Genomic DNA, 13,445 nt, shown 5'->3' on the forward strand with positions numbered 1-13,445 from the left:
AAAGCCAAAGAACTTCAGAGCTTCCTAAACTTGTTTACCATCCAAAAAGCCTTTCAGAGTCCTCAATGGTCTTTTGGTCTTTTTCTTTTTCTTCAGAGCACTCTAGTTTAAAAACCTTACAGTAACAGTTCTCTTTATCCAATAAAGCATTTAACTCCTGAGTGACTAAGACAAGAACCACTTCAGAAGAGGTAAAAAACAAACAAGCAAAGTACCTTCATTGCAGAGAGAGATGCTTCAAATGTTACTTTCAGTAACACTGCCAGGAAGTAATTCAGAAGTCAAAATGCTTCAGTGCCCATCTCCTCCCTTCTCTGTTTTAAAGCTATTACTGATGCTTTTAGGTGCTCTGTCTGCTTGACCACATAAATGAGGGATAAAATGCTTTACAACCATCCACAACTACATACTGTAAAAGATATAAAAGTTCTGTTCTACTGAACTACATACTGTACCACATTCAAGATCCCCAAATCAGATTTTTAGTTTAAAGAAAATCAGACACTAAACCACAGATGACTATTCAGCAGCTACTACTCACTTCAAGTAAAGCTATCAATCATCTTAGGCTGAGAGAGCAGGGAAGAGTTCAGGGGGACTGGGAAAAGGTGTTACAACCTAAACCATTTGAGCAAAGATTTCAGAATGTTCCCATCACTGAATCTGTGATCTATGCTAGAAGAAAAAACTTCCAATTTTTTGGTACAATATTTCATGGTCATTCTAAGTCTATTTTTCGTGACTCACTGTTTCACTACTTGAGTTGCCCTGACACCAGTAAAGAACATCAGAGATGATTAAGGCTACCTGCAATTATGTGAAACTATGAAATATTTTTAGCTGCTTTTCTAGTTAACATATTTTGATATGCCCTTCAGTTAAAATCTGATATGAAATGAAAAAAAAACAAACCTAACATAAATCACAGACTGTTAACTAAGACAAACATGAAAATGCAGGTAAATGCATTACATGTTATATGACTATCCTGGAAACCTAAGAGATAGAAAATCAATACCAGTAGTTTAGGGCTTTTCCCCCACTTATCATGGGAAAATAAAATTTAGAGGGAAAAATTATCTCACCTTTGTATAAATAACTTCTGAGAAAGTTGATCTCTCTCTTTACTTTTCCTTCTTTTCTTATCTCCTGTACGACAGCTCTTTATTTCACTGCCTTGCCTGAAAAAAAATAACACACAACATGAAATATTTATTGAGGTAAATAATTACATTCACTCTTAAATTACAACAAATATTTCATATATGTCTTTATAAACTGCAATACTAAATTCAGTTAAGTCAAATGAAATTGTATTTTAATAATAGCTAATTAATATGTTGGGCCAAAGAAAAAACAAGAAGCAGTAGAAAGAAAAGCAGCTCCTTAGGTTTCAAAGTTGTGTTTTGTATTCAGCTCTCCAAAACAGCCACTTAGATCAAACTAGAGCAACCATGGTTTATCCAAGTTCTCTGCACCATTGGTAAAAAAACAGTCAGTGCTTTACAAAGCTTGGGCAAGACAATTAGGAAGCTTCTTTCCAGTGTTCAGTAACACACACCCAGTAAGGCACACTGGGTGCCTGAGGAGTAAACACTTCAGTGCTCTTTGTGCTATGGGTGCCCAGAATTCTAAAGACATGCACTGGGAGAGGGGGCTGCAAAATGGAAATGTTTGGTCACAAACAGTACTTGCCCAGAAAGAGAGGGCTGGGAAGGGAAATTTGTAATTTATCTTAAACTCCTAATTTCTAGAAGAACATCCTAAATTCCAGTGGATGGATGGGACTCACACTCCCTGCTCCCCTCCTCACCCAATTTAAAAGCACAAAACAAAGAAAGAGAAGACAGCAGGAGAGGCTCGTTTTGAATTCAGCTGCTACCTTCTTCATTTATTGACAAGAACTCTGCAGTCAGTTCCTCTTATCTGTCACTTTTTGTTACTTTAACCTATCTTAAACACATTTAATGTTTTGTTGAAAACACGTTGCCTATCTTTCCATAGTAGTGCACATGAGGAGTCAAACTTTCAAGTAAGCAAGGTTCAAGAAGGACCAGGAATTTTAAAAACGAGCTTCAAAAACTTTCTGAGGAGTCCCCTTATCATCTTTTAGCTTGCCACAATATGCAATTATTTCAGTGAACTGGTGATGAATTGCAGCAAACAGCAACAAATTAGCATCACTGCAGCACCTGTTATTTTGTGTTCTGCACATAAAAGCATATACATTTTATTTTCAGAAAGTAATTAAAGTTCCTTGTTTAGTCTTAACTGCAGATTGGTGCTGTTTTGTAAAGCAAACCAGAAGATTGCAACATCTCAGCTTACAATGCTGACACGGGAATATCAGTTTTTAGTTTCTCATCAAATTCGTAATTCAGTCATACAATTTCTTTCCATATACTTTTAAAAGCCTGTTTATTGTTAGATTGGCCTGCCAGCTGGTCAAACCTTAACTGGTGACAAGAACTCCCTTGTAGCTATTTCTTTCAGTAACAACAAAACACTTCTCATAAATTGCTTTTTATCATGCTCTTCCAAAACATCTTGTTGCTCTCACATAATAAAACCTTGGAAACAATACATTATCTTTGTAACATCAGGAGTTTTGGCATACATACATAATTTATTTCACTGGGCTGGAATTCTCTTCGGAGATTCCCTTCATTGCCCTAATCTTTATTCAGCACTCAAATCACTTCCAACCCCCTGCCTCTATACTCAGCTGGAAAAGCTGCCTGCAAACCAGCAGGACTTGGATGAGCCAAAGCCAGCAGAGAACTTGTGTGCAGTTCCAAACTGACCACAGCACAGCCTGACAGTGACCACACAGCTCCCGTGACGCCAAGGTACCAGCTACATCCACCCTGCCATTCACGCTGCCTCCATCCCCCAACAAGCTGTCTCCAAGACAAAAACTGAGCATGCTTTAGGGAATGTTCCAGCCTGGAGAATCCTTCCAAACAACAGCATGGGTAAGGCTGCCTTACCCATGTTTTGATTCTCCACTCTTGACAGCCCTGCAATTCTCTCCTGCCAGGCACTGCATCCTCATTTGCAGCCTCTGCCTGTGTCCATGGGACCCACTGGAGCAAACCCCAGGATTTAGTGTTAGCCTGTAACACCATGGCTTTGGTGGGCTGCAACACAGCTCCCACCACCCCAGGTACTCTGAACTAAAATACACCAGCTGCTTATCAGGGCTGCAGGAACACCTCAGCTCCCAGACCACACTCAAGATTATGGCCAGGCTTCTTTTGTAAGAGACTCATTTTCTAAAGCATTAAAATGCAGATGTAGCCCAGCCCTTGCCAACCAGCCTACCTTAATGACAGGTTTTTGTCCCTGTCCTCTTGTTTTTGCCATTTAAGAACATCTGTAGCCTCAAGGGCATTGTTTAAAAGTTAGGCATGTTCTGAAACCCAGGGATGACTTGCATAAGATCTCATGTACAGCAGAAAACCACAGCTCTGTTGACACCATGGGTAATCTTTTCAAGACTTATAAGATTCACTAAAAGAAGAGGAAAAAATGAGTAGGAAACAAAAATCAAGGAGGAGGGTAAAAATGATGGTTCGAAAACAAGTCCATAGATTAGATGAAACATGTATTAAAATTTATGAGATATATTTGGGGTCTTATAAGTTGCTTCATCACTAGCATATTGAGGAAATGTAAAGCACACTTTTAAGTTTTCTGCACCTGACATTATGCTTACTGCATACTTATTTGTCCAGATATTAATGAAATAACTATAACTTACATAGTATTGTTGCTTTTCTTGTAAAACTGTTGATAGACTGCATGGAAGCTAAATTTAGAAAAAGAAATAATACGAATAGGCAACTATGCAAAAAAGTTCACATGTGAAAAATTCAAAATAAATAAACCAATTTTTTATTCCATAATCTGATTGACTAAATGGTTTTACATAAAATGTACTCACAACTATTCTTTAAAATGTCAAGACACTTTAATATTTTTAATGCAACCTTAGCTGCATAGTGTCTCACTATTGCTTTTTTCTCATAAAATTAATAACATATCTATATACACATATATTTAATTCAATTTCTGTTTGCTTTACAAAACTGTGCAAAGTTCTTTAATATAAAATATTTGCTTTGTGATATTTAATGTGTTTAAGCACAGTTCTATGCAATCCAGTACTGCAGAGCTCCATTGTTCAGCCTTGTGTAATTTCTTCTTTCAAAGCTAAGGATTAATGAGGAGTTCTCAGAAAGGAGAAACCACCCTGGCTGGTTGATGAGGGCAGTGATCTATCTTGCTGTCATCTATCTTATTTCTGGGTGTGCCCAACCCCAGATGTTTCTGCCAAAGTAAAAATGGAGAAAAATACACTAAAAATACAACAAAGGTAGATTTTTGGTTTTTTTTCATTTCTGATACACACACCCTCATGAAGACACTTCCCAGAGTGGGTAGTCCAGCCTAGGTTATATTAGCATCCGTAAGGACAATCCCCAAATTTTACTCATATTATACTAGTCAAAACAGAACAGATGTCATCTGATTTTTAATATGTTGCAAAGCCACGCCCTTCCTCCATGGATACAAATGATAACCTAATTCTGTCAATTCCTAAACTATTAATCAAAGTTGAATGTTTCAGTAAGTTACACAGCATAGGTTTGTTCTCCAGTTCAAAGTCATAACCTGAATTTTTTCATGATACTTCATTCCAATAAATCAAATTAACTAACACTAAGGTAGATCAATGTCAACTATTTGGGTGAGTGGGAAGTACCAGGGTAAAGAAAGAAACTCAGCCATTACCTTGTGCATGTAGCTACACAGCTGTCATGGTCCTCTTCCTTTTATTTTGGTGGGTTACTTTTCCTTTTCTTCCTTTTAGTAAGTGGTAAGAATTTTTACCACGCTCCCCTCCATGTTGCAAGCTTGACAAAACTCTGGTGCTGAGCCCTGCTGCTGCTGGCCTGTGGGCAGGGCACGCACAAGAGGGGCCCTTTCCAGGCACCCGGTGCTTTGTCCTCAACCCTCCCGAGCTTTTGTGTGATCAGCACAGCCTTTGTGGCCATACAATAGGGGTTAAACATTTCCCTGTATTTACAGAAAAGCAGAGCTAAATCTGCTTAGCCACATCAACCTTTTAATAAAATTACACTCACACTATTAGGGCATTTTTCCATTTGTTTTGGTTTTTATAATTTTTAGTTTCTCTTAAAAAACAAAAGGAACATATTATATAGGGGGTTTTTACGTTTTTTCGTATGTAGTACATTGAAAATGCAATCAACATTAAGATTTTTCCCCAGATCTTACATCCACAATCTCCTTCCAAGCAGCTACCTGTGACTCGCCTATTTACCCAGAGATGTAGTTTAATTTCTCCCTTACATTTATTCTCCTTGACAACTTGCCAGTGGGACAATCCCCCATCTCCAACAGGGTGTCTAAGAGACAGATCACTGCAAAAACTACAATCTGCACTCAGTGGTGAAATTCCAGTGGAAGAATGTAAAAATGTACTGAGAAATAAAGGAAAACATTTTAAAGAGTCAAATGTGCTTGCCCACATTCCTACAGACACCGATCTCATACGCCACATGAGCCTCTGGACCACCCTTCCTTTCCAAGGAACTACCTTGAAGTAACACTGGTATAGAAAACTAACATTTTTTCAACTCCTAAAGAAAGTTTTTAAACAGTTTTTTTCTAGTTTCTTCTGTTACAAATCCAGGTTTTTCCCTTTTTTTTTTTTTTTTTTTTTTTTGGTGGGTTTTTCTTTTTCTTTTTTTTTTTTTGGTGTTGGTTCACTTGGTGTTTTTTCACTTGTTTGATTGATTGATTTTCTTGTTTTGGTTTTGTTTGTCTTTTTTTCTTTTTTGTTTGTTTGAGAAGGTTGTTTGTTTGGGTTTTAAGTCCAGTTAAAACATTTCTGACTTTAAGGGTTTTGCATCTTTTTATAGCTAGAAGGATGAATTCTGTCAGTCTCTATTAGCACCAAAACCAGTTCAGAACAATAACTCCATCTGGTCCTTTTGAAATCTATTCCAGTTTTAAGACCTCAGAACAATATTTTTCCTCACAAAAGCATGAGCTGGAATTAAGAATCTACTTTAAAGCAGATTGCCAGTGAGGTTCAATAATGACTGCATCCACCTGAACTCTTAAACTTGACAAAATAGAACCAGAGTATGCTAATTTGAGATCTCACTTCACACATGTGTCTTGATTCTAGAGCTGCTAACACTCAGCTGAGAAGGACAAAAAAAATCAGAGGTTAATTACCATTACAGGTCATTAATTTTTTTACGTGGAACTTGATCATCAAATAGTTCAGTGTTGATTAGGCAAAGCCTCTGCCATTCAGCTACTAATCTTTAACTGCACATTTACAGCTGTACATTCTAACAACAACAGCAGACAAGAAACTGTAAATAAGAAGCTACTTACCATGCCACAAGCATGGCACAGTATTCATCTATTTTTGCTTAGTAACATTTAATTCTTGGAAAAGCTCAATTCTCAAAATAGTTATTTTCATGGTTTCAACCATTCCTTCCAAAATAAAGTCCCAGAAGAAAACTATTTGGGTAAGGCAGTAGCTTTAACTATTTGCTCCCCTCTGCCTTTGACAGCATATTAGATCAAGAAATCAGCTCATATATAACCGGTTGACAGTGTTTTTGTGTTTAACTGTGTTTAAGCAGGAATTGTCCTCTGAATTTTAGAAGTGAATGATGGAAGGGCAGGGCTTATTTTGTCATCTGATTGACCAAGCCTAATCAGAATTATTTCTGCACACTGCTTCACTACAGCTGTAGATCCATTAAACACTAAATGCTCCAGAGGCCCAGTCCCCTTCAGCTTCCCACTGCGACTCCCATCTTTCAGACAGTAGCTACCCTGTGGGCTACTCACAACATTCAAAAAATGGAGGTGTTATATTTAATCACAGCTCAAAACCCATAGCAAAATCTGTCACTTGAATGCCAGGACAGCAGCTATCATAATAAAACAGGCTCTTTGTGGTGAAGATTTAAAAAGAAGCCTTTGATATGGTTCCCTTACTTTCCAATACATTTCTATTAGGAGAAGGTTTTCAGTCACAATAGCTTTTTTTCTTCAACAGAAATAATCATGTCTGCCTCTGGAAATGTTCACTGAGATGGGCACTTTTTTTTTGTAATCATAATATTACCCTTTAAAGTCTTAGTACCATTTTAGCCTCAGGAAGCTTTAAACTAACATAACCACTAGCAATGACTTAGTGCAAAATTTACTTATTAACAAAACCATTTTTGGGCCTCTTGAACTGTTTAAGCAGAAAAAAACTGATATGCACATACAGCACACAGTTCCTTACTTTGAGATCTCCTTGTTAGAAAGTAAAAAAAAAAAATTGTGAGAAATATCTAGGAACTGTCGATACACCTAAGAATTTTTGAACAGATTTTTAGCTTTCCTTTCCAAATGTCCTCAATTCTTTCCAGATATATGATAATACTCAGGAAAAGACACAAGTCACTTATGCTGAGGTCAAATTCACATTCCCATCAAAATTTAGCTGGGCAATACTCATCTGAGACCTTCTGAAGAGCTAGCCTCATGGTGTTGCTCAACCCCTTAACCCCAGGGACAGGCTTTGGACTCCGGGAGTTGGACTGGGCAAACACATATGGGATCTGTAACTCTAAAATGCAGCATAGCTCACAATTACCCAGGAATGGGGCAAAGGAAGACCCAAAATAAAAGCTGCTCCTGCAGTTAGGTTAGGGCAATGAAGAAGATCAAAGGCTCACAATCATGCCATGATAATAAAATGGGCTGCTTCCTTTACCTGTTACTTTGCACACTGAATATTTTTAAAGCTTCTGCATGCCTAACAATTACAACTGAAGTCATGTCAATAGTACAATTTTTAGAGTACAGATTTCAGTATTGAAATGTACACTGTTTATGTCCACATGACAAATGGTAAGATGGTATTTCAATTTGATGATTACACCAGGACCAGGATTAAGCATCCTGGATCATACTACTACTATTGTTTGTTTGAAAATCAAGAGGCAAAATGTTTCCATTTCCTACATAAGAATTAAAGAAATGCATAGTCTTGCTTTACATGTTTCAATAGTTTCATCTTCTCTTTGCCATGTTTGTGCACATACAAACTTGATTTTTTTATTTTCCAGCTTCAATTTCCTTTACTTTACCAGTAAAGTTTTCAGCAATCATAATTGTGTGCAAAAAGTTTGAGTTTCTTTATGAAAGACACCTTTATGATTATGAAGTCTGAAAATACTTTAAAATAGAGATGACGTTCAAAAAGACAGTTTCACAGGGATAACAAGATATGCAAGGTGATTATTCACTGTCACCTGCATATCCTTATCCCAAAAATTCAACCTAAGTACTTGGGCTGGGAGGTGAATTTCAAGGAGTATCTAATAAGTCTAGGATATTACAAAGCAAAAATTATGAAGAGCAGGACCCTCTAAGACTTACAGAATTTATTTATTTACTTTAAAACTTCATCATAACCACTTCTACTGGTTTTAAGCTGTTACCACTGAAATTTCATGAACATACTTTAATTAAATCCATTGCTGTTGCCCTTCCAGCAATCATTTATTATTCCTTTTGAGTTTTCTTCCTACAAAAAACAGGAGGCTCGATACAAGAACATAGCCTGTTACTTCTTACCAGTCACTACATGGTAGGGAAAGCAGGTTAAGTAATTATTCTTTCTTCCAAAATAATTGTAGCCTATATGTCCTGATCACAACTTTTAGACTTTTGTCTCCTTTCTACATTTTCCTGAACTTCATGTTACCAGCCAAAGCAGACTATCAGATACAGAAAACCCCTTCTCACACACTCTGGGGATGCAGACTCATGCAGGTCCCATTTCTCTAAATCCTTTACAGGCAGAGCCTTTGTTCACATACATAAGGCACATAAGCTGTTTATCACACAGAGAAGTCGCCAAGGAGTGTGAGATTTCCCTGAAGTGATTCCAGCACAGCTGACTGACAAGAGTCCTCTTCAAATAACTAAAGGTTCATTCACCTCATTGTTTTATCAGTACATCCTGTTAAGTATTTTACGTGGGCTTTCTTTATGTTTTCACGTTACTTTTTAATGAGGAAGCTCCATAACAAGATTCACAGCATTAACTTTAATTATACAAAGATTTTCTCTAGTACTGTTCTCCATCCCTTTTCATAGTGGAACAAATGCTTTGCCCTTCCTCTTTGGGCACAATGAGTGCCCTTGATTACTGGATGCCTAAAGCCATGTAAATATAAAGAAACACAGTGTAAGTGTAGACAAATGTGCACTTCCCAACCTCAGGATGAGGAGATTTATCAGCAGCTAGAAAAGCAATTGCAGCTTCAGGAACAAAACAGATCTGTTGGTGCTGCAGTGCCTGTAGCTAACTGGAAGTTACTGAAACTAAAGACATCAAGTGCATAGCCAAAATGAATTTGCATCAACTACACATTAAAAAAAAAAAAAAATTAAACAGAATCAAGCCCGTGAAAGAAAGAGCAGAGGATAAAAGGAAGAAGATTACAGCTATGAAGTTATAATCTTGATTCTGTTAAAAAAACCCAAACCAACCAAAATGGAACACAAAACAAAAAGCACCATTCAAATAGAACCATTCAAACAGGCAAACAAAAAATCCCAATAAGACAGAATGAAGAGTCTGTCTGTTCTCAAGGAAAGGAAAAAAAATCAATGAAATTGAGTCTTCTTTGGATGTAGAAATCTTCTGGGGAGGCTGCAGGGGTCCAAGATTTTTCTTTTTCTTGGTAAAGCACATATTGTTTGAACTTCTGCATGTGCTATATGTGCTATACCTGAGCCTGCCCTACCCAAAGAGAATCTGGCTGGAAGGGAGGCCACGTTCAGCTGCTGACGTTCCTCTGTTCACCCTCATCTATAATCACACATAGAAACATCCAAATTAGCAGTGCCTTAAACTTTACTTGAATGCTCTCTAGCTATCTACCTTTCTTTCTCTGCATCATTTTGATAAAATTTAGAAGCTGTCTGCTTGAATGGTGTCAATAACTTGACTGACATCTTGAAACTAAGTTTAGCCACCTGAAACTCCTTAGGGACTGTACACACACACAGCAGGCCAAGCATACAAAGGAACTGGGCTCCCCAAAGCACTGGCACAAACAGCTGTAATTTGCTTTTAAATAAAAGCAAGAGGAACGTGATGTGTGGCAGCGCTTTCTCCTTTACACTGAGCAGCACTGGCTGTGGCTCACCCAGTCTTCAGCACTGGGCTTCAGTGGCACAGCTTGTTTAGAGACAGGGAAGACAATCTCTCCCCTTGCAGATCATATCTGAGGAACATATTGAAGTAAAAAAAAAAAAGGATTCTTTTCTTTGTCCTTGCTATCCAAAGATCCTAAAACACAATGAATAGGGATTTTCTTCAGAGACAAACCATGGGGGCTTGCATCTACTTAGCAAAAAAGTTCATTTTATCTCCAATCTCTCTTCCCAAAAGCATTGCAGTCAATGCTGTTTGTTGAAAAAAGGCACAAATCTGTAATAATTCTTCCAGTAAATTCCAAATACAAGATCTTCATTCAAAAAACCAGCACTCAGCAGTAAAGCAGTCAATTAAAAAAAAAACCTGACCTTCTGATTCTGTGCCAGTTTTGCTGTGTCCCAGCTTTTCCAGTGCCCACTGCTGGTTCCAGAGGAGAGCCCTGGAGGCACCACTGCCATGCACAGCTGGAACTGGAATGGCACAAAGTGGGGAACGGAAGGGGGCATTAAAAACTGAGCAGCTCCACAGGATACCACATGTGAACATGCATACCCACACTGGGAACAGCTGCTGTGGAGTGGAAGCCCCCATTTTGATAAATTTGACCATTTTCAAAAGGGAAAAGTTGAACATAACTGCATTTCTGGGCTTTATCTTCCACAAACTTTCACTTTAAACCTCGTTTCTGTTTCTGAGACTGAAACATGAACATCTGTCCCCAAAAAACACACTAAACTGCTTTCAGGTTTAACTACTTAAACACGGCATGTTTTCACTACAGCAGAGCCCTTTCATACTATACAATTAAGACTTCAAGGTCTCAATTTTAAAAATATTTTTTGTCAATCTGCTGATAGGCAAATTAATTTTCATCACTACTGATCTAGAACAAATTTCAACTATTGACCTGAATATAAAAAAAAAAAAAAAACAACCACTCAAAAGGCTTGAAACCATTCATTGCTGCAGTCCAGTTAGAAGCACATTTGATTTTAAATACATTTGAATAATTCGGCATTACTTATGGAAATAGAACATTTGATATTTTTCTTTGTAATTATACTTGTGATTTCAAAGTATTGTGTCTAGATGTGCCTTTCACATCTTCACAAAGACACTGTGTCATTAATATTTTGTAAGTTGTCAAATGCTTTAATGTAGCAACTAACTGCTGAATTTGGGTTGCATGAATAGAATAAATATTTCATTTTTATAGTAGCCACTGTGAGAACATTAAGCAGGAGCCACATAAACACAATAGCTTTTTCACCTCTGCAACGAAAAAAAAATGAACTATTTGTATTTCCTTTAAAGACAGTAAAACCATATAGAAACAGAAGTAAACTAAGCAATAAAATCACACATTCAAAAGATAGTTTCAGTAAGAAAATACACCATACAAATACTATAGTATCTGTATAGCAGTGGAGGAAGAAAGTAGCAGGTTGTATATGTATAGAGAATCCAAAAAGACCAAAAAAGTAGGGTAGGATTCATGTAGAAATAAAGTAAATATTAAATATAATATGGAAATGTTATTAAAATAATTAACATCATATTGATTGCAGCCAAATTACCACACATCCAAACTCACAGCAGGTTCAGGTTTTGATTTGCATGCATTGCATGATTTTGTCTTCTCTGCAGTAAGGGATTAAATATTCACACACATATAGAAACTGGCTTTATCACTGCTTAAAAATCCCAAAGAAGCTGTGCCCTTTATAGGTTTTTCCTTACTTCACACATTTGTCAAATGACTTCCTACAGGATTAAAAAAAAAAAAAAAAAAAAAAAAAAAACAACTAGAAATCTCTACAAGAACCTGAACTTTGCAGAAGCCTGCTTTGCAGTCATCAAACAACCTGATGAGCAGCAGATGTACCTCTCCTTTATTAGCAGCTTAGGTGTTTGGAATCATTTTTGCACATAGGGGGCTGCTGGGGTTGCCAACCATCCAGTTCAGTTATTTACCAACTGCCTTTGTACAGCAAACCTGGTTTGCAGCAGCCAGAACCTCTGCTCAGGCAGAACTGGAGCAGTTGGGAAATGGCACAGCTGTAACTGCAGCAGCTGGGGCACCAGCAGGTACAGTTATGCTAGATTACCTCCTGAGGCTGTGTGGTCCCTCTGCAATAACACCATCTCCTCCTTTCATTAGGAGTGTATGACACAAGTCTAAAGGTATCAAATTATTTTACTTTTCAATTGTAGAAGGAGGAATGCAATTTACATATAATTTCTGTATTTAAATATAATCCATTTAAAGCCCTTTTTTGCTTACCAAATTGTATGCCATATATAGAATTGCAAAATAGCTACCTGTTTTACAAACTCAGTGGAAATCTCCATCTGTAGGACAGGTTTTACTTACACAAGAGCCTGCAGCTCTGTTTTCCCAATTGCTCTACCCAGGAAACCAATGCACTTCCAGCAGGTACTTGAGGTAAACGTGCTGTGTTCTCCTCCAGAAGTATAGATAGCACATGCACAAACAAACACAGCCTCATGCCTCAAAGGGTGATGAATTTACAACATACACAGTAATCAAATGTGAACTCGGAAAGTAAGGACCTTGCCTTTGAGGGGCTTCTATGGCCATTGTTGCCATCTTATTGCAAAGTTCCCACGGCTTCTTAGCAAAGTCTCATGGGCAGTTCCTCACAGCACAACCAACAAACTCCACCTCTCTCCTCACCCAGCTAACCCACTCTTTTGTAGCACTCATCCTTATAGGACACAGCTGTGGCCTGTTAAGGGCAGGCCTGTTCCTATCTTTGGTGATTGGTGCAGCTGCAACTCCTCAGGTGTGAGACTAGCTTTGCACTATCTTTATTTTCTTACATTCTATCCCTCCACAGGCCATGACTAAAACTGATGCTGTTTTATTCAGTATACTAATATTAGTCAGTATTTCGACTCACAAAGAAAAATTATGGTATAGAAGGGATATGTGAATACCTTGGTCACATGGTCTCCTAATTCCCTTCTCTCTCAGTACCACCTCTCTGTATTAAGAAAACCCCTGGTTCCAATGAGTTACACTTCTTCCCTGCAATCTTCAAGTATTTCTCTAACTTCACTATTTACTGGAAAAACAAGTAAATAGATAAAATAAAAACTTTAATCTTATCTTATTGTTTTAGTTATGCTATTATGG

The 13,445-nt window shown here is 37.6% G+C and overlaps 1 protein-coding gene across 27 annotated transcripts in view; it reads right to left on the reverse strand.

The window, feature by feature from the left end:
- NRCAM (neuronal cell adhesion molecule) overlaps positions 1 to 13,445 on the reverse strand; it is a 146,030-nt gene that overhangs the window by 99,003 nt on the left and 33,582 nt on the right. For 26 of the 27 annotated variants that reach the window (XM_064702622.1, XM_064702616.1, XM_064702620.1 and 23 more), the window contains exon 2: positions 1,086 to 1,181. The gene's annotated coding sequence lies outside the window, so the exon portion shown is untranslated. Of the gene's footprint in view, positions 1 to 1,085; positions 1,182 to 12,659; positions 12,990 to 13,445 lie in introns of those variants that run through there. The other variant, XM_064702593.1, reaches the window with a different exon arrangement.

The sequence above is a fragment of the Zonotrichia leucophrys genome, chromosome 1A (assembly GCF_028769735.1).
Source record: "Zonotrichia leucophrys gambelii isolate GWCS_2022_RI chromosome 1A, RI_Zleu_2.0, whole genome shotgun sequence".
In the NCBI taxonomy this organism is placed as follows: Eukaryota; Metazoa; Chordata; class Aves; order Passeriformes; family Passerellidae; genus Zonotrichia; species Zonotrichia leucophrys.